The following is a 26,645-nucleotide window of genomic DNA, read 5'->3' as shown; positions in this document are numbered from 1 at the left end:
TCATTGCACCCAACGCCAGTAGGTTAACCCTAAACTGTCTATCTCTAATAGAGAGATAATTTCCCCCCAAATAGTCAACCATGGATTTTTTTTTAAAATTATACTTTGGATCTGGAGAGATGGCTCCATAGTTAGGAGCCTACAGTGCTCTTACAGTGAGCACTGAGATTAGATAGCTCACAATCTCCTGTAACTCCAGTTTCAGGAGATCTCATGCCCTTCTGACCCCCACAGACAGCTGGACTTGTGTGCACATACTTACACACACACACAGAGAGAGAGAGAGAGAGAGAGAGAGAGAGAGAGAGAGAGAGAGAGAATTTAAAAAAACAAAAATAAATCTTTTTCAAAAATCATGTAGGATTCAATTTCCATTGGCAGTTTTTCAAAAGAGAAAGCACAAGGCCTTAACAAACTATTTGACTAGCTCTCTGAATCAGAACAAAGTTGCCCACTTACACCTCACGGTAGAGAGAAACATGAGAATCTGCCTCTCCTAGACTTCTTTCATATAACAATTCCTCACACATACAGAGTTTGTGTACATCTATTCTACCTTGTATACTCTGACAAGCAAATGAGTCACGCCACATTAGCATCTGTATCTTCAAACTTAATCAACAGGTGTTTTTCTGCTGAAAGAATCATGAATCAAGTTTGGACGTTTTTTGGAAAGTATGTGTTAGCTACTGGGAGGGGGATTGTATATCAATCACATTGCTGACTGAGTCTTATTAGCTCCCAGGTGTAAAACTTTGGCAGAACTAGTACCCAAAACGATCTTAGTTGTAGGCAGCCATGGCTCCCACATGCACCTTGTAGTCTTTGTGCTTTATAGAATTACACAATTATACCGAAAGCGTGTGTTGAATAAAAGGTTATGTTCTATCAACTAGTTTAAAATTCTGTAGCTATAGCTTTCACCAAAAACCTCCTCTACGCTGCTTTGACACACTGCCTACAAACGACATAATTTACTTAAGATATTATAACAATTAGCTGTACTATGATGAACCTGGCATTGCAGTTTATAATCGAAAAAACTGACAGCTGAGGCAAGAGGATTACAGGTTCAAAACCCGCCTGAACTTGGAGGAGGAAGAGTTCCAATTTAGCAAGATCCTGTTTCAAAGTAAAATGGTGAAGGGAGAGGGAGAGGGAGAGGGAGAGAGAGAGAGAGAGAGAGAGAGAGAGAGAGAGAGAGAGAGAGAGCTCAGTAGTAATGTTTGCCTGGCATACAGGAGTCCAAGACGTCTCCAAGCCAAGAACTTTTGTCTGCCCGGTACTGTGGTCCACACTGTGATTTCTCCCCACATCCTACTTCAGTGGTCGACTCCGTGAGGGCTCAGAGCCTCAGGCTCACTGTTTTCATAGCTCCCCTCTTCCCAGTAATGGTGACAGCAACACCTGTGTGTCATATCACACAACTGCGCATCAGGCAGAGGTTCTAGGGACCAAATTGCTAAGAAACCAGCAATGCAACATCACGTTTCTCCTAAATCTCATCCACAAGAGATTGTTTGCAAAGTGTAAAGTGCAGGGCTGGAGAGAAGTCTCAACAGTTAAGAACACTGGCTGCTTTTCCAGACAACTCAGATTTGGTTCCTAGCACCCACAAGGCGCCTCACAATCACCTGTAACTCCAATTCCAAAAGGTCCAATGTCCTCTCCTCCATGATAACGTAACACATATGGTGCCCAGATGTGCATGTAGACAAAACACCCACATACATAAAAAATATAAGAATACTTTTTAATTCAGACTTTATTTCTCTAAACGTGCTGGGACTTTAAGGTGTAACAACTGTGCATTTTCCAAAGAACGTGAAGTGTTCTTGAAACCACAGAACATCTGTTCTTCTCACATTTTTCAGCTTCTCTTCCTTCACGTTATGCATCAACATCGAACTGGAAGACTTCATTCAGGGTTGGTCATGGTCTTGAATGGAACACTTTGCAGCAGCGAGGAGAGTTTCCGCACGCATCTAGAGACCCAGAATTAATGATTACTTAACGCATACTTCAAGGTTTCAGGAAATGTTTAGACTGGAAGTGCTGGCAGCATCTGCCCAGCAGTGCACACGTGCTCGTGCACACCCAGCAACACCCTGCTGCAATGAGCTGGAAGGAAGAGTTTGGCCTCAGCTGTGCGCTGACTGAAAAAGAGGAAAACGAGTGCACGCGTGTATCAGAGGGGGCTCAAGGTTGGTTTTCTTGAAAGCTGGTCAACACCAGCAGGTTAGCATATCACATAAAATATAGGGATGTTAGAGCTGGAGAGACAGCTCAGCGCTTAAGAGCAATGGCTGCTTTTGCACCAGACCCAGGTTCTATTCCCAGCACACACAAGGCAACTCAGATCCCTCTGTAACTCCGTCTTCATTCCATAACCAGCAGGAGGCTGAAACACCGCTGGAAACACGGGCAGATTCTATCTAGTTCAATAACGGAATCTCAAAATGAGGACTTCAGAACGCTAACGAACACATTCATTCATATAATTCCTGAATGTGGCAAGCTGGAGTTGAGCCGTCATGAAGTCCTTGCCTGGTTTGATTACAACAACCAAAAAGAAAGAAAGAGGGGTGGACAGAGGGAGGAAGAGAAAGGTGGAAAGAAGAAGGGAGGGAGAAAAGTAAGGAGGGAGGGAGAAAAGTAAGGAGGGAGGGAGGGAGGAAGGGTCTTTGAAATAACTATGTGAACTTAAGTATTAGGATTTTATGAATATAATTTTGACATTTTCGAGGCCTTCTTTGCTTATTTTTTAATCAAAATTTTTGTGCCATAATCAAAACCGCTAGAAGGCTAAATCCCTGGTAATCTGAAGGTATAAGTTTACATCCTTACAAAGACTAGTTTAAAATTCAAAAGACTAATCTCCTAAAGCCCTGTATAATAGTCCACCTAATAAAATGTTTTGCTTCTGGGTGCTGCGGTCTGGGATTGGTACGAGTGAAAATGCCTACCCAGACATGAATATATAAAAACACTGTGAATGTACCTCTCCTGCAGAACAGGCAGTCTGAATTTTCATGTTGCTGTTCAAGGAATAAATATTTCTATTTTCCCTACTCCTCTTTTCTCCTTTGATCAGATTAAGTCAGGAACACAAATAAATCTTTTACTTCAGCCTTACTCTAGTGAGCCAAATGTGGTGTGATCCACAATGTTTTTTAGTTTCAAATTAAAAGAGAAACATCTCCAATCCTGGGTAGTGTTGCCAAAAGGAATATTAAAGAAGGCAGATCCAGTGATAGAGTTATGGTATTTTGAACCATTGAAGACCTTTAGAGATGGGAAAATCTAACCCTACCGCTGTGGAAGTTAACAAGTAAATGGGAAAGTCTGTGCTGATTCCCCAAAGTGTTATGCTAAATAGCTTAATGTTCTTTGAATATCAAGAGACATCAGAAGAAACGCAAATGAGCGAGGCAAGTAATCAATGCCTCTGTCAGAAGTCATTCTTTCTCACTACATCAACAATGGCACATGCCAAATTGATCTTTGGAGTTCTCCAATGCACAGCCCATTGATTTCCCTTGGTGACAAGAGCTAAGTCTTCCAAGAGTAAATTTTGTTAAATCTCACAAAGACAGATCAGTAACTCATGCCTGGAGACAGATTTATAACCTTTTTCTTTAGCCAAATCCATAGTTAATTTTATAAACAACATTATTATTATTCCATTATTAAGTTTCCATTGAGAATTAGGCATTAGCTAGTTCACTTGTTAAGGAATCAAATTTCTGTAGTGAAAAAACCTTTGCCTTACTGGTACAGTTCAAAAGTAAAACTTCTCCAGTGCAAATGAAATTAAATGTTTCCAAACACACACTGACGATATACACCAATAAAACACAGGTCAGTCAAGCAGAAATACACTTTTGCAATTCTAGCACTCAAAAAATCAGAGAAACTTCACCTTTAATGATAGCCACAAATAGCATAAAATACCTTGGGATAACTCTGACCAAGGAAGTGAAAGACCTATTTGACAAGAACTTTAAATCTTTGAAGAAAGAAATTGAGGAGGATACCAGAAAATGGAAAGACCTCCCCTGCTCTTGGATTGGGAGGATTAACATAGTAAAAATGGCAATTCTACCAAAAGCAATCTATAGATTCAATGCAATCCCCATCAAAATCCCATCAAACTTCTTCACAGACCTTGAGAGAACAATAATCAAGTTTATATGGAAAAACAAGAAACCCAGGATAGCCAAAACAATCTTATATAATAAAGGAACTTCTGGAGGTATAACCATCCCTGACTTCAAACTCTATTACACAGCTATAGTATTGAAAACAGCTTGGTATTGGCATAAGAGCAGAGAAGTCGACCTATGGAATTGAATAGAAGATCCAGATATTAACCCACAAACCTAAGAACACTTGATTTCCGACAAGGGGGCTAAAGGTATGCAATGGAAGAAGGAAAGCATCTTTAACAAAGGGTGCTGGCATGACTGGATATCAACCTGTAGAAGAATGAAAGTAGATCCATATCTATCACCATGCACAAAACTCAAGTCCAAATGGATTAAAGACCTCAACATTAATCTGACCACTTTGAACCAGATAGAAGAGAAACTGGGAAGTAGTCTACAAGACATAGGCACAGGAGACCACTTCCTAGGTAGAACCCCAGGAGCACAGACAATAAGAGAATCAATGAATAAATGGGACCTCCTGAAACTGAGAAGCTTCTGTAAAACAAAGGACACAGTCAGTAAGACAAAAAGGCTACCTTCGGACTGGGAGAAGATCTTCACCAACCCCTCATCAGACAAAGGTCTGATCTCCAAAATATACGAAGAACTCAAGAAACTGGACACTAAAACTCTAATTAACCCAGTTAAAAAAAATGGGGTGCTGATCTGAACAGAGAATTCTCAACAGAAGAACTTCGAATGGCCAAAAGACACTTAAGGTCATGCTCAACCTCCTTAGCGATCAGGGAAATGCAAATCAAAACAACTATGAGATACCATTTTACACCGGTCAGATTAGCTAAAGTCAAAAACACCAATGATAGCCTATGCTGGAGAGGATGTGGAGAGAGGGGAACTCTCATCCATTGTTGGTGGGAATGCAAACTTGTGCAGCCACTGTGGAAATTAGTGTGGCGGTTCCTCAGGAAACTGGGAGTCAACCTCCCTCAAGACCCAGCAATTCCACTCTTGGGAATATACCCAAGAGATGCCCTATCATACCACAAAAGCATTTGTTCAACTATGTTCATAGCTGCACTATTTGTAATAGCCAGAACCTGGAAACAGCCTAGGTGCCCTCAATAGAAGAATGGTTAAAAAAGGTGTGGAACATATACACATTAGAGTTTTACACAGCGGTAAAAAACAATGACATCTTGAATTTTGCATGCAAATGGATGGACATAGAAAACGCTTTACTGAGTGAGGTAACCCAGACCCAAAAAGAGGAATATGGTATGTATTCACTCATAAGTGGATTCTAGCCTTAATTCAAGGTTTTTGAGCCTATTATTCGAGATCCTAGAGAAGCTAAATAAGAAGGGGAACCTGAAGAAAATCATGTAGTTATCCTCCTGGAGATTGGAAGTAGACAAGAGTGCCAGGCAACCTCGGGTGCATGGTGGGGGGGGGGGTTGGAAGGGGAGAGGGTTAGAGAGAAGGGAGTAGGGGAGGAATGGGGAAAGCTCGGGGGATTGGGATGGGGGGGAGGGAGGAAGGATGGATATGTGATCAGGGAAGTATATATCTCAACTAAGGGAGTCATTTTAGGGTTTACAAGAGACTTGATTATAAAGGTGATCCCAGGTCCAAGGAGAGATCCCCAGATTGTTCTCTGGACAGAGGAGAGTGTGCCTGAACCGGCCTTGGCCCATAACCATATTGATGAATATTTTGCTTATCACCATAGAACCTTCCTCTGGCGATGGATGGAGATTGAAACAGAGACCCACATTGGAACACTGGACTTAACTCCCTAGGTCCAAATGAGAAGCAGAAGGAAAGAGAACGTGAGCAAAGAAGGTAAGACCAGAGGGAACTTTCACCCATTGATGGATGGAGATTGAGACAGAGACCCACATTGGAGCACTGGACTGAGCCCCCAAGGTCTAAATGAGGAGCAGAAGGAGGAAGAACATGAACAAGAAAGGCAGGACCGTGAGGAGTGCGTTCACCCACTGATACAAGGGGACGGATCTAATGAGAATTTACCAAGGCCAGTTGGACTGGGACTGAACGAGCACGTGATCCAACCAGATTCTCTGAATGTGGCCGGATTCTCTGAATGTGGCTGGCACAGGGTCTTTCTGTAAAGCCATTGACAATGACAGTGGGACTTGTTTCCTCTGCATATACTGGATTTTTGGGATCCAGTCTGTTTGGATGCTCACCTTCCTGGACCTGGAGGGAGAGGGGGGGAACTTGAACTTTCCACAGGGCAGGAAACCCTGACTGCTCTTAGGGATGGAGAGGGAGGAGGAGAGGGAGTGGGGGGAAGGGTGTTGGGAGGAGGGGCGGAAATGGAAACTTTTATAAATTAATAAACTTTTATAAATTAAAAAAAAAGAATTCAGAAAGCTGAGGCAGGAGGATGATGAGTTTAGGTTAGCCAGAGTCCATCTCAAAACACACCACCACTAACACCCAAGGTCGTTCTCAAGAATAAAATATATTAGAAGTTCACAAAGATGTTTGATTCTCACAGTATAAAAATTGACCCTCCCTTGTAGCTCCACATAGCAGGTCAGCTGTTGTCAGGGGAAACTTCCAAGTTTACAATAATATTTTCAGTTCACTGACAACAAGCCATACTAAGTCCAAATGTAGCAAATGACAACCTAAGTAAAATGTAAAATGTATCCCAAACCCCAAATTTTGCGGAATCTATTTTAAAAATAAGAGGATGGTGGAAACAGATCCTGGGTAAACATGGCGGTACGCTAAGTATTCCTCTCTGCTTGCTACTGGTCACACCATGACAGATAATTTCTGCTGTCCATTTGACTGAACGGAAGAATGTCTAGAAATTAACAAGGGAGACTCCTGAGGGTTTCTGTGAGGGTGTTTCCAGAGAAGACTGGTGTGTGGGTCCGCAGACATGGGTGTGGGTGGTTCCCGCCTTGAGCATGGTTGGCACCATCCAATGGTCCGGAGGCACAGGTGGAATGAAATAGAAGTGGGATACATGTAGCATACCTTCCTTAGGCGGGTGCATTCTTCTGTTGGTCAGGGCATCAGTTTCTAGAGGTTTCAGCACTGAGCATGAATTTTCACTATCTCCCTGGGGAGGTTTCAGACCTTCAGTCTCCTGCTAGGTCTGTTTCATTGCTCAGTCAATTGACTTGCTTTCTTCTAGATTCTTGGCCTGAGGTCCTATAAGTTTCCCTGGTTCTCCGAATTGCCAGTAGTCATTGAGGAGTCATTTAGCCTTTGAAAACACACACACACACACACACACACACACACACACACACACACACACATATATATATATATATATATCTCCTACTGTTTTGTTCTGCTCTGCAGGAACCTGATGAATGCACACAATAAACAGGAAATTGAGATGTTCTGTACCTGAAAAGTTGAAGAAACGGCAGACTGGACAATAAGATGGCAAAGAAATAACAGAAACCATTTGAAGTTGAAGCTCTAGTGGGTTAACTGTTTCCTAATGTAGCTACCAGAGGAAGCCTGAAGAAATCGCATGCTGGTACACGCTCTGGCAAGCTCTAGAGAAAGCAGGCATTCTGAAGTACACCTTGACAATAAGTATTAGCAAGATTGCTTTAAAAGTCACATTGATCCCTAAACACGCTGAATTTCCTGCTCAACTATGCCTTTAGACAACTATGTTTCTGATACCTTCACTGGAAATGTGGGGTTTAGTCTGCAGCGGAGAAGGGGAATTCTAAATAACTCCCAGCTAAGAAGCAATAACCTAAGTATCATTCAAATGGGAGTCAGTCATAAAACCTTTCTACACATCCAATATCTGAATCTATTTAGAAATACCAAATAGAGTACCAATTATTATACTAATAGACAGCTTGCTTACTGCGGTACATGCTTCATGGTTAGGAAGGAAGAAAACAAGGGCAGGGAAAGATGAAGTCTAAGAAACAAGGAATCCAGCATCTGGGATTGTGAAGAAAAGTCCAAGGTTGAAGATGAACGTGTCCAAGACAAAACCAGAAAGAACCTGGAGAGCACTCGGCCCACTAGAGCAAAGAAAAAAATCTCTGATGAGTAAGAGGGAATGGATGGTATATAAGACAGAGCGTATTAATAAGTGGAAATGAGATTCCCCTTCATTTACTCTTATCGTGTTAGTATCTAGGGAGCCAAAGGTGGTATAAGAAAGTGGCATCATAATATAGAAGGGAGACACAGGAGCACTCAGTTATGTCTGGGCCATTTTGTATTGGTATAAGAAGAGAGATTGGTTCTTGTGTCACACCAAACTACTATGCTGTCTACAGATGGGCTCTGGATTTTTAAATAAGTAGTGATTTTTGAGATGTTCTAGTTTGTCAATCAGCCTGCAGAATCTTCAATAAAGGTGTAATATTGGGGAAGTTAGTTCATATTTTTTAAATGCTAAGGTCAATATAAATATAACTTAAATTTATTTTAAAATTGAAGCTTGTCCTGCATTTGTCAGAAATATATTTTAAGATACTATGAATACAAAATGTGTCAGCTGGACAATTTTTTTAAAATCTCTTAGTATAAAAATAAAAGTACAGAGGCCAGAGAGATGCTCAATCCTCAGGCCCAAGCCCTGGCTGCTCTTGAGTTCAAAGTCTTGAGTTCGGTTCCCAGCATCCACATAGAGGTTCATGACCTTCTGTAACTCCAGTTCCTGGGGATCTGATGCCCTCTTCTGGACTCTGAGAGCACCAGGCATGAAAGTGATGCATAGACATACATGCAGGTAAAACACACACACAGGCAAAATAAAATGAAAAACTGAAATTACCTTATTTATTAAAAAAAAAGTATCCAGGCAGTGGTGGCACACACCTTTAATTTCTGCACTTGGGAGGCAGAGAGGCAGGTGGATCTCTGTAAGTTAGAGGCCAGTCTGTTCTACAGAGTGAGTTCCAGGAAAGCCAAAGCTACAAAGAAAGACTTTGTCTCGAAAAACAAAATAAAACAAATAGGAGTAGTTTGGGGACTGGAGAGATGGTTCAGCACTTACTGCTCTTGCAGAGGACCCACGTTCAGTTCCTAGCACCCACACGGCAGCTTAAAACTATCTATAATTCCAGTTCCAGGGGTTTTGATCCCCTCACATAGACATGCATGCAGACAAAACACCAATGCACATAAAATAAAAATTAATAAGCTTTTAAAAAGAACACAGAAAAGGTAAATAAAATGCCTTATGTTTCAAGCTTAAAGAAAGATTAAGCTTCAAACAGAACCACCTGTCACAGTGGAACTTGGACATGAAACTTGGGTGTCAACACTTGCCATGTTTGATTTTTCTTACTTCTGACCCATTCCTGGTCCATGAACCTGGTCTCTTCAAGAGTGCTTCAAGAGTGCTTTTACCAATACAGAAAGCATCTCTTTATCTTCTCAGCACTCATGGAACCTTCTCAAAAACTGACCACCTATTTGGTAACAAAACAAACCTCAACAGATACAAAAAGATTGGAATAACCCCAGGTATCTTATCAGATCACCATAGCTTAAAATTAGAATTTAACAGCAACACTAATTCCAAAAAGCCCACAAACACATGGAAGTTAAACAATGCTCACCTGAGTCATCAGATGGTCAAGGAAGAAATAAAGGGAGAAATTAAAGACTTCCTAAAATCCAATGAAAATGACCACACAACATACCCAAATTTATGGGACACAATGAAAGCAGTGCTAAGAGGGAAGTTCACAGCACTAAATGCCTACATAAAGAAGCTGGAGCTTTTGAAAAGATTTACATTTCAATTCACAAAGAAATAAAAGGGATGGTCAGGGCTTAGAGTCTGGAGGGAATCTGTCTAAACATCCTTTGGTGCAGCTACGGGAATACTCAGGCTTCATGAAGGACCTGTATCCACTGCCCAGTTCTTTGCCTTCACCATGGGAGCAACAGCATCCTGTCTGGAACAATAGGGAAGACAGAACACAATCCCTTAAAAGGCTGCAGCACCCAACCACGGGTTTCCACTGAAGCAGCCAATTTCAGCTTTTATTATGAATAAGAAAGGCATGTTTGGATACGTAAGAAACTCTAAAGATGAAAAAGTTATAGGAACAGAACAGAGAAGTCTATTTCTACTAACTGTGGATAAATAATAGCCCTGATTCATTATTGAGAAACTAGATTTAGGTAAAAATCATGTAAATATTTGTTTGATTTTTTTCCACTGGGAGAAGAAACATAAAACAAGATGTATTGTTCCCTTGGAACATTCGGTGATGCTAAAGACGCCATCCAAAAACACAGCCAAACTCCTCGCAAGTGTTCCAGCCGTGACTCACCAGCAAGTCTGGATCCAATCGGCATGCAGATTCCTGGCAACCCTGCGTTGGTGTTTTATGAAAAAGATTAAGCCATGTAGATTTCTTTTCAGAGAGCCTGTTTTAACTAGTCCTACAGACGCCTCAATGTTTTCTCTCCAGCCACAAAGACACCTGTGTACGGAATAAAAGGCTTACTACTGCATTCCAAGCCAGGTGGAAAACTCCTAATGCCCAGTGGAGAAATTGGCTAGAAGCCGACCCCATGGGTTTAGGATTTAAATCGTGTTGAGAGGCAAGTAGGATTGCTCCATGTCCTTTGAGAAGCCAGAGGCCACGCACCTGAGTGAGGTCCCACCAATTGTCACCGGTGGAGCAGATCTGACAGGGCTACAAAGAGCCCCCAGGGGAGAGAGAATCAATACGGGAATCCATTTTATCAGGAAATACTCTTGGAAGGTGTGCCTTGTATAGATAATTGGGCTTGCTTTCCTCCAGATAGCCTGTAGCTTTATTTTTTTCTCATCAGCTCCAAGATGGCTGAGTCCACGATGCTTCGTACAAGGCTAGCACCATCTCTTCAAGATATAGATCCAGGGATCAAACACCCGTCAAGGAAATTAGACTCAAAAAAAAAAAAAAAGCTCATGACAACTAAACATTAAGAAGCAGATTTTCTCAACCAAGGGACTTAGCTTTTTAAAGTTAGTTGACAATCACTGAACAAGCCATACATGTCAGTCCAGTGATCTAAGTATCTCCAGTCTAAAATTAAAACTTTCCTATTGCTTTGACAATATACCATGACCAAGGCAATGTATAGAAGGACGTTTCCTTGGGCTCATGGTTCAAGAGGAGCAAGAGTCTACAATGGCAACGGAGAGACTGGGTGGCTGAAACAGAAAGCTGAGAGTCCACATCTTTCACCACAAACAGGAAACAGAGATTAAATTGGGAATGGGACCAGACTTTGAGACCTCAAAGCCCATGCCCAGTGACACACCTCCTCCGTCAAGGACAAGCTTTCTAAATGTACCCAAACTGTTTCACCAACTGGAAATAAATATTTAAATGTCCCAGACTATGGGAAACATTTATCATCTAAACTACCACAGAAAATAACGAAGTAATTAGGACATTCATGCCAGAGGGTCAGTCACACACAGGCACACACTCACATGGTATCCTCCCTATCTGTAATAAATCATGTTTATATCCACTCTCTGTATTTGCTGTTACAGCACCCTGCTGTTTTCAGTATTGTTCTGTGGCTATTATTAACCTTTAGGTTAATGAGCTCTCTTAGACTGGTCGTATCTTGAAAGATGAATTTTCTGATTTAATGGGCCAGTAGAGGAATCCATTATTAATTGTAAATCCGTTATTTCCTAGGGCTGCAGTCAATTTTTGCCAGCAGTTTCCAAATTTGAAAGACTCTCTTTTAATAATTTCTATTCTAATGGTTGCCTGGGTCTGTTTTTGTTTTTCCTAGTACTTTATTTTCATCTGGAAGTCCGTGATATATACCAGGAGATTGGAAGAGTCCTCCTTTGCTTTTGAGTATGAGAACAAACACAGTCACGGGTATCATGAGAGCTAAGAGTACAGCTCAATGGTAGCATGTCGGCCTAGCATGTAGCAGGGATCAGGTCCTGAATAGATAAATTCCTGATATCACAGAAAGAAAATGGGGGGCAGTGAAAGAAGAGAAGAGGAGGGGAGGAGAAAGGAAGGAGGAAGGGAAGGAACAAAGAAGAGAGGAGAATACAGCAGATGGAATTTCTCTTCACATCTCAAAATAGGAATGTTTACCAATATGGCACCTTAACTAGAAGAAATAACTTCCCTCTAGTTTAAACCAATACCTCTCAACTGCCGGCAAGAAGACCCCTAATTACATTTCGGGTACGTGCCACGCGGGCTAAGGATGTCTACTCTATAGGCAATAGAGACTCCACCAGCTCCCTGCTGTCCTTCACGTCAGCCCTAAGCATCACGAGCAGAGATTTTTCTCCTCACCGTTGATGTTCTCACAAACCTCTGCTCTCGAGGCTCGGCTCTTCCGGTTTCCTCTCCCATTTTCCTCCGAGACTAATTCCCATTTCCAAGCAGTTCCCCAACATTGCCACCCGTGGCTATTCACTGCTAAATCAACTATTTCTAAGCTTCCCCTTTACAGTATTTTGGCTGTCGCCAAGTGCTGTTGCGGACCGAAAATCCGGTATGCCAGCTGTGGGGCTAGCCTTGTAAATGACGCCCCTCAAAGGGGACTAAGAAAAGTCTGAGAATATTTATGTTTGCGGTGGAGGCCGCAGGAGAGGGTTGAGGAACTAAAGAAGAAAGACTGTGTGTACGTTCTGTTTTAAAACACAGACACGACACACTGCAATAGCCACTGGCAACATGAAGGTGAAAAGGAAACCCAGCTGCTGCTTTCAAAGAAAACGGTTCGGAGAGCAAAGACAAGCACAGACGAGCTGGAAGTGAAGATTTACTGGGGATGAGGGAAGGCTTAGAGCAATGGGGAGAATCTGGCAAAAAATCAAACGGCTGCAAGGAGTTACGTCTGATTTGTGGATACAGAGTAAAGCAGGGGAAAGACTCTGTGTGTGCCAGACTGGGTCTCGAGATGAAAACAGGAAATGGGGAGATTGGATCTGAGAGATATGATCATCTTTTCCTCTTAAAAAGAACACAGATGAGGCTGGAAAGATGGTTTAATAGGTAGAGGCAATGCCACCAAACCTCCCAGATATCCATGTAGTAGAAGAGAGAAGGCTCCCACAAGCTGCCCTCTGACTCCTCCTCCCCATGCACGCACACATGCATGCACACACACACACCTACATACACACACACACACACACACACACACACACACACTGACTTTTTTAAAAAGTGAATGTATTGACTCATATAAGTCAAACTTCAAGAATATGTTCACTTTCAAACACTGTCTGAAGAAAGGGGTTAAATGATGTTAGCTAACACTGGCTTATCCCACTGTCTTTGACGCCTTCCTCTGGGTTTCTATACTGCATGTCTTACCATGTCTTTATATCTTCACAAGTGACCCCCTCTCCAGTGGGATCTTGGAGATCCACTGAAGTCTACCAGGTTCACCTGAAACAGAACCATACTTGCAGGTCTAGGCTGTGTCAGCATCGTAAGAACAGGCGAGTCAGAGGGACGGTGGTGGTGCAGGCCTTTAATCCCAGCACTTGGGAGGCAGAGGCAGGAGGGTCTCTGTGAGCTCAAGGCCAGCCTGGTCTACAAGAGTGAGTTCCAGGACAGGCACCAAAACTATAGAGAAACCCTGTCTTGCGGGGGGGGGGGGGGGGGGGGGGGATCAAATAACAGGTAACGCTTCTTATCTAGATAACATTGAAGCCTCAGGCTATGGTTTTAATTTAAAATGTTTCCCGTGGTCTCAAGCGTTTGAATGCTTGGTTCCTTTTAGGGACAATGTTTTAGAAGGGTTTGAAGCCTTTGAGAAGTATGGAGACTTTGGAGGTGGAGCCTCACTGAAGGAAGTAGGCCTGTGAGGCGGGGAGGGGAGTAGTGGGGTGGGCTTTGAGATGATAAAGCCTGGCTCCACATTCTGCTCATTCTCAGCAACCTGACTGTGAACACAACATGACCAGCTGCTTCTCTCTTGCCTCCAGGCCTCTCCCACCAAGGTGAACTGTGTCCAACCAAACTGTAAGGCAAAACAAACCTCTTAGACTGCTTCCTTTCCAGTTTCCTGGATGACAAAAGTAACTACTTCACTTCGTAACCAAAGTCTACTGTTCTTTACTGTGTTTTCTCCTTTTACACATTGAAGCCGCAAACTACAGGAATGTCAATGGAAAACTCAATTACCAAAATGCTCTCAAACTATTTTTAATTAAGACAGATGCCATTTCAGATTTAAAAAAAAAAAACTTTTTTGTTTGCTATATTTTGTGGTATTGAACATTTTTAGACCCCTATGATCATCATATACCTTACAACTGGACAAATCTAAAACCTGCCATGTCACCCAAAGACATGACATTTATTGGTATCTATCTGAGAAGAAAGAGTCAGTGAAGAGATGTCACAGAAAGCTGAAAGAGAAGATTATTTGGGGCAGAAGAAATTTGGCAGCATCCAGAGTCTCAAAGCATCTAGAACTTCTGACCATACATACATGGTTGGCTGCAAAAGCCATCCATGCGAATTTCTAAAGAATAGACTTTGAAACACTTTACAGATCACAGATTTGTCCTCAAATATTTGTACAGTTGGGGAGGAAGAGAATGGGAAGTAGGGAGAGAGGAGAAATGCATACAAGAAAGGAGAAGGAGCTTCAAATACCTTATCACAGGCTCTTGGTCTTCGAATGCAGAAGCTAACACATTAGTGATTTGAGGTCCTCAATGGACATTAAAACATCCAAAAATTGTGCTGAGAAGGCTGACTCTCTTGAGTCATTTACAGACTCCCTGATTCTGCAGTGTGGGCAGTTCCTAAGATCTTTCTTTTAACATCCTCGGTCAGTCTGATAGCAGGGGAAGAGACCTGAACTAAATCATAACTTGCTGTGTCCAATTAAACCAGGCTTTGAAGAACTACCACTTTGTGGTTGTTTGACTGAGAATGGCCCCCATTGGCTCATGTATGTGAATGCTTAGTCACCAGTTAGTTGGGCTCTTTAGGAAGGATTAGGAAGTGGGACCTTGTTGGAAGAGGTGTTCCAATGGAACTTGTCTTTGAGGTTTCTAAAGTCCATCCCAGGTCCTCTTCCCCTCTTTGCCTGCTGTCTGCAAGATCAGGATGTATCTCTCAGCCAGTCCTCCAGAACCATGCCTGCCTGCTTGCTTCCATGTTCCTCCACCCCATAAGATGATAACACACTAACCCTCTGAAGCAAGGCCCCAATTGAATGCTTTCTCCTATACGATGCCTTGACCATTGTGTTTCTTCACAGCAGTAGGAGAGCAACTAAGAAACATGCACCCTAGGAGGAGTGAAAAATTCAGTTTCAGTCTTTTTCATTCATGAGGAACTTTTACCAATTAGCTGAACTTCATAAATACAAGCCTCCAGAAGACAAGCAACATGAATGAAGACTAGTTCTTAGACACAAAATAGAGTTTATGATGAAAAGAAACACTACAGAAGAGGTTACTATTATGTAAAGCCATGTAAGTCTGTTAAAAAAGGATCTTAAGAATTTATTTAAGTACACAGTCACTGATAAAGAACAGATTCGACCATGTCACAGCAATACAGCTGCTGATCCAACCACTCCTTCCTCTGGCCCTGACCACGCGAGCAAGCGAGCACAAGGGTGAGGGAACCGAGCAAGAGACCCTTTCCTCAGCTTTTAAGCGGTCACGTACCACACCCTACCGCTCATAACCCCCCAAAGTCATTGACTAAAGGGATTGAAATCCCACAACAGGTTACATCTAGTACCGAATAAACTGGACATTTTGAAGGGCTCCTATTTTGAATGGTTACTTGGAGACCAGGAGAAGAAGCTTCTGGAACATCAGACCAAACCTCTGCTTGTGTGTAAGCATTTTAGTAAATGTCCCTGAGAAATTTTGAGCTTTGGTTGTTTTCCAAAATGATTTCAGGGCCTTTGGAATGTCTGCAGAAGCAGCAGTTAGCTGTGGTCCTTCCACGTCTCCCTGTGCAGATCCAACTTCTGACTCATCTGATTACATCATGTAATGTGACCAGAGGAGGAAGCATGGTATAATACGTGGTCCGACTTCACTTATGCAAGTACTGCTCATATTATAACCCACTCGTCATCCGGGGTCCACGGTGGCTTTATCCCGTCCACTAATTTTACAACCAGGTCTATTTCCATGGAACTTATTTCTGCTGCAATTGCAGGATATTTGTCTGTACTGTGTCTTCGCAGAGTCCAAAAATCTATGAACAACAACCTAAGATCATTTCTGATCTGATTTCATAGACCCATCCAAAAGATGGTTTAAACAATAATTCATATATGCATATTTAATGATACTTCAAGGGCACATAGTGTATTATAAGGCAGCAATGGAATATTACAATTAAAAATACATATTTGTATCTATTGGAAAACTAATTTTTTAACAAAATAAAGCATAATTAGATTAAAAAAACATTATATCAATGTTATAAAAGGCAAGCCAACAGAAAAATCAAGAGCCCCAAAGAAGGTACAAAAATCAGAGACCCACTCATTCACACATTCAGAAGTCCCATAAAAGTACTGAATGAAAGCTATAATATATACATGGACGACCTGGTAGAGACCCGTGTCAGCACTGTGATTCTGCTTCAAGCTTGTGTGTTCATATGAGCTTTGTTAAGTTGTCTTCAAGGGCCTTATTCCCTTGATGTCCTCCATCCCTTGTCTCCCCCACTCCTTTTGCCCCAGAAAACTCAAAAACTTTTCTTTTTAATCAAAGTTAATTTTAAAAGAAAATGCGTAAGGTTAGCAACAATTAGACAGTGATTAAAAGCTTATGTTTTGAATGAAATGTTCACCCCAACTCTGACAGTACTTTTGGGATCTGAGAGTAAAATACTTAAATCTCTGAGTCTTGAGATTAACAACTTTAACCTGGGCAGAACAGTATGTACTTTTCAGACTTTCAGAAGAATTAAAAGACCAATTTCATATAAAACACTTAGTACCATGACTGTAATATAACAAGTAATTACAATGATCTTGGTCAGATAATTACCCTAATGGCTCAATTTAGAAAGAATTTATTAGTTCCCGTGGACTCTTAAACGAATGAGCCTGATTGTTTTAGATTATATCTGAAAATCTACAAAGGGACTAAAAACATTCTATACTTCCTTAATTTTACAAAGCAAGGAAGCCAGAGTAACAGAAGACACCCTTTTTACCTTAAAGATTTACTTATACTTACATTTTACATGTATGAGTATTTTGTCCCCCTCTGGCCTTTTGCTTTTGTGCACACTCAGTACCGCCACCAGAGGCCAGAAGAAGGATCCCCAAGATCCCCTAGAGTTATAGGTGGTTGTGAGCCTTTCTGAGGGCGCTGGGAACTGAACCTAGGTCTTCCACAGGAGCAGACAGTGCTCTTAACCACCAAGACATCATCCCTCCAGCCCCCAGACCACAGTTTTTTATCATAATGTGGTGAAGATGGACATTCTAAAACTATTAACTGCTGTCTCAGATGGTACTGAAAATCAAACCAGCGGACATCCCCTCTCTTTCCAGCCTCGTATCTGTACCTAACGAGGAAGAGAAGACAAATGAAGACTAAACTTCATGTGAAATGTCAGTCAGAGGCCTTTCCCATCTAGAACCCCCACACACACCCCTCACGGTACTTCCCCTCCAAATGTGCGCGTCCCCCACAGTGACAGAACACAAATTTCAGATGGTCACTTAAACACCGCTTTACCAGTAGCTTGGTCTAGCAGCCCGGTCCTGCGCATGGCAGAATGGAATGCAAGCGGAAGTTTCTTGAGACAGAATGAAATTCCTCTTTAAAATGCAGCTGACACACCAACTTCTCCCTTTCTTCTGCATCCTTTTCCATTACCTCTTCACTGGACTATGAAAATAAATTGCTAGAGAAGAAACAAATATCCATTTAGAACCTGAGGTAATCTTGAAAGAAGGAAAATTCACGAAGAATCAAATAAACACAAGCATCGGGGCCTAAAACTCTGTGGCTTTCGTTTGAGTTGTTCTAACTTTGGCCATCACTGTTGAGCACTACGTCATGTGACACGATGTTACTTTTGTTTTGTCTCAAGCAGATTCTCATCATATGTCACAGTCTCCTCAGACTTACTCTCTAGCCCAGGCTAGCCCTGAACTCACCATCCTCCTGACTCAACTTGGCGTGTGCTTGGATTAATAGGCTTATACCACCAAATTGGGCAACTACAAAAATATTTTAAAAGAATGGGGTTAGCATAGATTCACACGTGCTGAACATGACCATTTAAAGGGACTTCTTATAACAAAGTTAAAATTTATTCTTGAGAAACCAAAAAAGAAATTACTCTTATGAATGCCAGAGCAAAAGTTTTATGACTGATAACTGTTGTAATCGAACAGACTCCACTTGAATTCAAAGTTCGAAGTTGTTGAAGGAAATGAACAATGTGGACGTAGTCAGAAGACCCTGTGGTGGTTTTCTGTCAAGTCATTGTAAATTGCTACCTTGGTGTGAGAGAACTGACTCATCTCTGACGTTACATCACGTAAGTCCACAGGAATCTGGGCTCTTGAGTAAAGTCACGCTGGCACCACCATCCAGCCAAAGTTTGTGTCAAGCTAGTTAAGAGATTACATGGGTATAGCATGTACAAAGCCAAGGGGAGGGGTTGATACTTAAAAGTAAGAGAAAGGAGAAGAGAAAGCAAGGGTTAAATGAGCATCTACAGGAAAAGCAAACACACCAAGTGAACATACACGTCCTGCTTCCTCATCTTTCAGAACTGAGTATAAATGCCCTGATACCCCAAACCTTATGCTCAGGAATCCAGCGGCATTTACCCAAATACAGACTAGGCTTTCATTGAATCCCAGAGAAGCCCTTAACTCTCTAAAAATGCTTATCTTTTTGATAAATTGCAAGAATGAAAAAAGGCAGACCAGATACTGACTATGGGGCTTTGGGGAGGAATCAGGACTTGACTGATGGGCAGGAGAGACAGCGAATCAGCTATGTGCACTGGATGCTGTCATAGAGAACCCAGGTTCAGTTCAACATCCACACTGTCATTCATAACCATCTGTACCTCTGGTTCCATGTGATGTGATGCCATCTTCCAGCCTCTAAGGGCACTGGGTACAAGCATGGTCATAAACATCCATACGTATGAAGATAAAAATAAATAAATCTTTAAGATGAGGCCAGAATGCTCAGTTCAGACTGAGCAATATGATGAATGGCCAGGAGGGACACTTCAGATGGAGCCACTTGACAGACAAAAAGACAGACTGGCATCAGTGTCCGACAACAATGAGAAAACAGAGGAGCTTTGAGGAAATGATGCCATGTGTCTTTCATAAACCCTCCTCTTGACTCTAGAGCATGCCCCCTAGATGTTCCATGTCATGACCATAGGTGAGAGCACAGGACCTGCTAGAGAGAAAGCGGGAGTGGTCTGAGTATTGCATGATGAAGAACATAGAGTAACTCAGAGAACACCGGTGTCTGCAATGTTTTTCCTCCTCTTCATAGATATCACCCAGCACCTATTGCTATCTGTGTCCCTGAAGAATAACAACTCACATCGCTGAGACTTTACATTAAAATTCACTGTAGCCTCAGAGCATAAAACATTTCAAAGTATTCAAGCCGTGATGTTACATATCTTATAGGATATCGCTCAAAAACAAGCAAATCACAAATCTTAAGGATTATTAAACATAGAGAAAAAATGAGTTTAACTTTAAAATATTAACTAGCGAAAGAAAATCTAAGATGTGACTGCCTCGCTGAAAAAGGTACCAAGCCACATGGCTAACAGATAAGAATTATGGGCTGATATAAGAGTTAATAAGAAGCCTGAGCTAATAGGCCAATCAGTTTATAATTAATGTAGACTTCTGTGTGTTTCTTGGGGCTGAACGGCTGAGAGACCAGGTGGGACAGAAAAATCTGTCAAAACACATATTGTGTTTAGCACAGTTTGTGACTTCTTAAAGGGTGTAGCAATTACATCAGTGACAGGTCATGTGTGTTCACCTGGTACAAATATCTCAAATACACTTCCATCTTCTAACACCATATATGTTGTCAATGCAATTTAAGATTAAGGAGTAAATTCTATAAAATGATCCAGACCTTCTTTAGGAGGTAAAGATAAAAGAGAATTGGAGAGAAACATTCTATGAAATATCTTGGAAATAAACTAAACATTAAGGAGCTTTTGACAAAGTCCTGGTTATTCGTTAGATCAAAAGCTAACTTGGTGGGCTTAGGACATGGCTTAGCAGTAGAGCACTTACCTAGCATGCATAAGACCCTGGCTTTGGTCCTTAACACTTCAGGAGGAGGAGAGGAAGGAAAAGGGGGAGGACCAGAAAGGGAGAAGAATTCTGACTCTGAGTGGTGTTTCATTTGCATTTTTTATTTGTTTAAAAAAATATTGAGCATTGTCATGGGTCAAGAATTGTAGAAGGCACTAAGAATGCAGTGATAAATCTAATACATTTTTCTTAAGGAAAATTTACTAGGGTTTCCTTTTCCTGACTTAATAGAAAATGTCAGATAACCTTCTCATCTGGTTAATCAGAAACTATTAGAAAAGCTGGAGAAAATGCAGCATGTAATTATCTGAGGCATAACTGGAGTATTCAAGATACTGGAGGGAAAGTCTGTTGAATACAATTGAATGGGTAACCCCCACTCCCACCCAACCTTCCTGGCCAAGGTCAGGATTGCAACAGAGGATCAAAGATGTAAAGCAGAAAACATTGATCAGAACCCTGGAAATCTGAGTTCAAATGTCAACAGCCTAAACTGACTGAGAACACACAAACTGGAGTTCAGAGAGCCCCAAAACAAACAGCTCTAGATAAATAAGCCAGACTTCAGAGACTTTGAAAGGGCAAGGCTTTAGGATTAAAGAGAGAAATCCAGGGCTGGGCATCCTTAGTCCTGGACCAGGTGATGGGGAGTTCTCAGGCTGATTAGTCCTAATCCCCACCTGAGGAAGATAGTGGCAGGCAAAACATTACAAATCAGTTCAGTAATTCTCCAGATGTACCTGGGATTTAATAGCTAAACATTCATCATGCCAAGAGAGATAATTAAATGTTCAAAAGAGAGAGAGAAAGAAAAAAAGTAGAAACATATTCTGGATCAATGAACTTTGAGATTCTCACACAAAGACATTTAAAAACTAAAACTTCTTTTTAAATCACGTGGAAGAAAGTGGAATTTATCAAACTGAAAAGTGTAGTTTCTAAAACCAAGATATATGTCTATTCAATTAAATGGGATTTTTCAGATTAAATTGAGGAAGATATTAGAACTGAAAATCGGGTCAAATTAAAGCGTCCAGATTAGAGGACAGGAAAAATAATTGGAAAATAGCAATGAACAGCAAGTACATGGAATATACCATAAACATACCATAAATAGTCAAGTTACTGAAGAGAAAGGAGGAGAGGAATGGTTAGGGAAACCAGAGTTTCATGTGATGCTGCCCGAGAATATTCTGAAAGGTCAAAGGCATTATTAGTTCAAACATTTAAGCAGCTCACTCTCTAAAAACACATAAACTATAAAAGCAACAATGCATTCTGCAACATAATGAAAACGCAAAAGAAATCAATGTGTATTAGTCAGTTTCCTGTTACCATAATGAATATTGGAGACAGGGTGGGGAAGGGGAGAGGAGTCTATAATCCCCTTTGAGGTGGTGTCTCAATATTCTGAGATTTCCCACAAGGCATTCCCTCTTGAAGCTTCCCAAGTCTCCAGTGGCACAAATCAAAACCAAGCCTTCAGCATCTGTAAAGAACACTCCATATTCAAACTAGCAAGAAGAAAAAATTTAAAGTAGCCAGGTGAGGAAAACATTTAGTAGCTTCGGTAAATAAAGGCAACTTACATCAGAAATGGCAGCTCCCGGGACAGTAGAACACCACACAGCAGGAGCCATGAACACAGTCGTCAGAGCTACAGTGAGAGAAAGTATGCTTAAAAAGTAAATAAAAAAACAAAATAGAGGGGCTGGAGAGATGGCTCAGAGGTTAAGAGCATTGCCTGCTCTTCCAAAGGTCCTGAGTTCAATTCCCTGCAACCACATGGTGGCTCACAACCATCTGTAATGGGGTCTGGTGCCCTCTTCTGGCCTGCAGACATACACACAGACAGAATATTATAATAAATAAATAAATTTTTAAAAAAAAAACAAAATAGAAATGTCTTCAGGCAGCCAAACTCAGGAAAGAAAGAAAAAAAACCTATATCTTGTAAGAACTGCTCTAAAATAAATGCCAAAGAGAGGTCTACAGGCCAAAGGAAAATATTCCACAGGAAAACGTGGGAATTAAGGGAAAAGGAACAATTGCAGAATGTAGAAAATATGGAAAAATTCAAGTATTTATCAAATAAAATAAGGTGAACTAATTGGAGCTCCACTGTACATCGCAGAGGGAGTATAAATCTGTGGCTCTAGCAGGGTCTGGAAAATAACACAATCCCTGCCTTAGGAGAGCCCCGGCAGGGCAAAGACGCTGCTAGGACAGGGGCAGCAGGGCTCCTGCGTGTCTGGTCTTCACTTTAATTAGATGCAAATTGGTTGGCATGGTTAGGGCAGGTCCTTGATTTGTCCTTCATTCTTCTTCAGTGTTTCTGGTTAAGACTATTTGTTTGTCTCTCGGCTCCGTCCTGAGTTTTAATTCAGCCGATGCCTGTCATTGCTCATTTCAAGGCATTCTATAATTTTCAGATTTGTAATAGTGAGACTTTTCCTTTGCTCAACATGGGACTCTCTCATCCTTAAACAGGGGGTGACTTCATTTCAGCCAAATAAATCGATGCATATTCTGGGTATGGATTTGTTTTCCCCACCCCTCCACGTCTCAACTGAACACCATTTTCTGAGTTCTCACAAAATGTCTACTTCACTAACATAGTATCACGTCAGAGAAAGATGGACTATTTGGTGGGTGGTCTAAGAGTGGACTCAGGACAGCAAAACTGACAAACAGGATCACAAACCTTGGTGCTTGAAGCCCCTGGTATTGCTAAATGTCACAGCTGGCACACCAGTTCGGTTTGTAAGGTTAGGATTTCATCCTCGGTAAAGCAGGATACTCCACTATTGTATTTGATTTGAAAAATCCAAGTGGGCCAAAACCAATGCAGTAACAACGTCCCCACGGCTATCACTCTGTGACTTTGTAACTCTCATCCCCACAGCACAAGAGATCTAGATCCCTAAAGAGCTCCTACTTTATCAGATAATTGAAACAGAGACCCTTTCAACTACAAACTACACCCAGGGATGGGGCCAACAGGCAAGAAGGAGGGTTGCCATCTTTGCAAGAATAGTCACTCCTGATCATTACACAGAGTTTGACTGAGTAGTAATAACTATGGGTACCTTTTGGTTGTGACAAGCAAAGCAAGCATGGTTTGGACAGAGGATGATGACAGGGAGCAAAGACCCCCTCAGGGAAACCTAAATTAGGATGAGCTGGAGTTTGGAGAGATATGGAATTATGTACCAGAAGAGGAAGGACTGTCTGTCTCATCCTGACACCTTCTCCATGGACAGCATATTGATTCTATGGAATTCTGAGTTTCTCCAGATCCGCCCCAGTCCCAAAGCAGCTGTTGCGTGAATATGCATGAAGAAGAGGGGTTGCATGGCGGTGTAAAAAGCCATCTGTGACAGCCACGCTGCAGCTGCTGGACTTTACACACTTAGAAACTGGGTTACAAAGAAAGTCCTATCTCCCTAGCTTCCAGGAGCTCTGTGAGCAACATCCGCAAAGAGCCTCCTCCCAGAAGACAATGCCCTTCTGTGGTGGGCCACATCCAACACCTGCGGGTAGTCGAAGGATTCAACCAGTCCAACCCAGCGTGGGGGGTTGGAATCATATTTGCTCAGACCGCCTCAGTGGGTTGCCCAAGGCATACTTGGACAATTATCTCTTCTTTTGCCTGATTCTGCTTCCAGCTCTCCCTTCCACAGACACTGATTCCTTATGAATCACCAAAGCTTGCCTGGTCACCAAAGTAACTTTCATCTACTCCTGAGGGATTAGCCTGTGAGGATCATTAAAAACCACAAAGTGTCTGCAACAAATCTAAAGGACGATATACTACTTCACAACAAAATAAAGGCAAAAGCCTAATGGAAGAAGTAGGAGGATAATCCCTGGCGGCGGATTGAAAATGCATTGTGTACGTGCGTCCACTTCCCCCAAACTGACCTACAAATACAATGCATTCATAAAGCTGACTGTGACACTTACATAGAAAATCAAAGGACAAAAACATTCCCTTCTGCACCAGAAGCACAAAGTCTAGGAAATCATAAGCCAAGAAACCAGGAGAATAAAGTGGAAATAGAGGCACAAACAGGTCCAACAGCACAGAGATAAGAAACATATGTGCGGACAGCTGATGCCCAGCAAGGGGGTCATGAAGAGCAGGAGCAGAATGATCTTCTCAGCATGTTTGGAATCAACTGGTTTCCATACAGGAAATAGGGGCAATTTAACAGGGACCTCATCGTGTACTCAAAATACAGATCTAGGTGGACTACGTGTGGAGTGAAATGTACAGATAGAAATGCTCCAGCAGGTAGTCTAGGAGAATCTGCTCATAAATTTGGAATAGGCAGATGGGCCTGGGCTGTATAAGAAAGCTGAACTGAACAAGAGTCCTGGAGCAAGCCAGCACTGAAGTCTTCCTCCACGGTCTGTGCTCCTCTCTCCTGCTTCAGCTTCCTTCAGTGATAGATTACAACCTGTAAACTGCAATAACCTGTTCCTTCCTGAGTTGTTTTGGATCATGGAGTTTATCACAACAACGTAAAGCAAACCAGGACAGACAGTGACATATCACACGAGCACACGAACATACATGTATGTGTGCACGCGCATGCACACACACACAGACACACACACAACCACAAAAGCATGGAGCCCAAGAGCCAAATATCCATTTACAGTAGAACAGACCAAAGATGTTATTCATGTGATTAAATACTCTCTATGATGGAGAAAGGCAGCTAATGGTACTTAGAATTAAATGATGTATCTTAGAAACTTAATTTTAGATAAAAATGACAGCCGGAGGGCAAACTGTATGGTTCCATTTATATAAATTTCAAAGCTCTAGGTAAATAGGAGATGGAGCAGGACTCCCTGGGGAGTCCAAGATTAAACCTTGGGTACTGGCAAATGCTCTATTTCTGGCACGTGTGGAGGAGTGTGAGGATGTGTGCTCTGTGATCATCTATTGAACTATGTGTCTATCTTCTGTGTACTTATTTTAAAAATAATTAGAGACCTATGGGGCTAGAGCGTTGGCTTAGCAATTAAGAGCACTGACTGCTGCAGAGAACCTGAGTTCAGTCCCCAGTGCCCACATGGCAGCTCCCAACCATTGCGACTCCAGTTCCAGGGAATTTGATGCCCTGCCCTGGCACCTGTGGGCACCTGCATGCACATAGGATACATCCCTACAACCAGGCATGCCTATATATAATATAATTATAAAATTTAAACTAAGCTCTATGGCCAGTACAGCTATGAGTAAAACATAACACATGCCTCCCGAATTAATGTGTGGAGTTCACTTGCTGTGTCTCAGAATGGGAGATTTGGGCCCAGGGATTGGATGTAGATCCCCACACACCCTGTGCTGAGACCACTAGTCCTTTCGCTTTTCCACAGCTGTTCACACGCCTGTCTCACATCACGGATGTTTTACTGACTCTCTGAGGCACTAGACCCGAACACAAACTTTTATTTCTAAGATAACATCCTGTACCCCCTTGCTTTACTTCGGTTCCCAAACTAAAATAGCCATTGGCTTCCTCAGCTTTAAGCAACGAGCTTTTCAGCTCTACATTTATGGGTTTCTCATTTTTTAAGTGGAGCAGCCGGGCCAACACCACAAACCTAAATATTTTTGCTAGTACAAGTACCGTTCGCTGCAGATGAGTTCTTTACAGGGGAAACCTGGCTTCTCCCTGCTTGGGTCTGGCCAAACAGACATCCCGCCAGGCTTACCATGAGAGATCAGCTTTCCGACAACAGCATGAGGAATATTTCCCATCCAGGGCTGAATGGCTCCTGACAGGAGGTTGCAGGTTTGGCAAGACACCGCAGGGATCAGGCCAAGCCAAACACGGAGTGGAAAACTGTTCAGCACTGTACCGTAGCCGGTTCCCTGGAACTGGCTCACACGTGTGACTGTCTCTGGTTAATAATGAGACATCAGCACGTACTGTACAGAGGATGTACCTCAGCCAGGTGGGACAGGCATGGCGGGACCCTCGGAACAATCCCAACCTAACCAGAAATGAACTTGAGTTCTTCCAAGATCCTCTGATGCTGGAGATGCTTGCCTGTCACAGGAAAGATGCCCGGAGCAGAAGTGTGGTTTGCAACCCATATGTCTGAGGGCTTTTTCTTTTAATCAAGGACAGAAATGCTGTTTTCACATCTCAGAAA

General features: G+C 42.0%; 1 long non-coding RNA gene across 2 annotated transcripts; it reads right to left on the bottom strand.

Moving 5' to 3' along the window:
• Positions 1-1,747: 1,747 nt before the first annotated feature.
• On the bottom strand, positions 1,748-26,384 carry LOC125393970 (uncharacterized). 2 transcript variants are annotated; one of them, XR_007230022.3, is made up of 4 exons: positions 26,202-26,384; positions 22,058-22,125; positions 17,881-18,049; positions 1,748-1,985 (listed from the first exon to the last, which is right to left on the bottom strand). It is a non-coding gene; the product is annotated as an uncharacterized LOC125393970 (long non-coding RNA). The 2 variants fall into 2 exon arrangements; XR_007230021.3 differs by lacking the exon at positions 17,881-18,049 and having other exon boundaries at positions 26,202-26,378.
• Between the last annotated feature and the right edge of the window lie 261 nt (positions 26,385-26,645).

Source organism: Myodes glareolus, chromosome 20 (assembly GCF_982192425.1).
Source record: "Myodes glareolus chromosome 20, mMyoGla1.1, whole genome shotgun sequence".
NCBI lineage: Eukaryota > Metazoa > Chordata > Mammalia > Rodentia > Cricetidae > Myodes > Myodes glareolus.
This window is presented reverse-complemented; position numbering and strand designations above follow the sequence as displayed.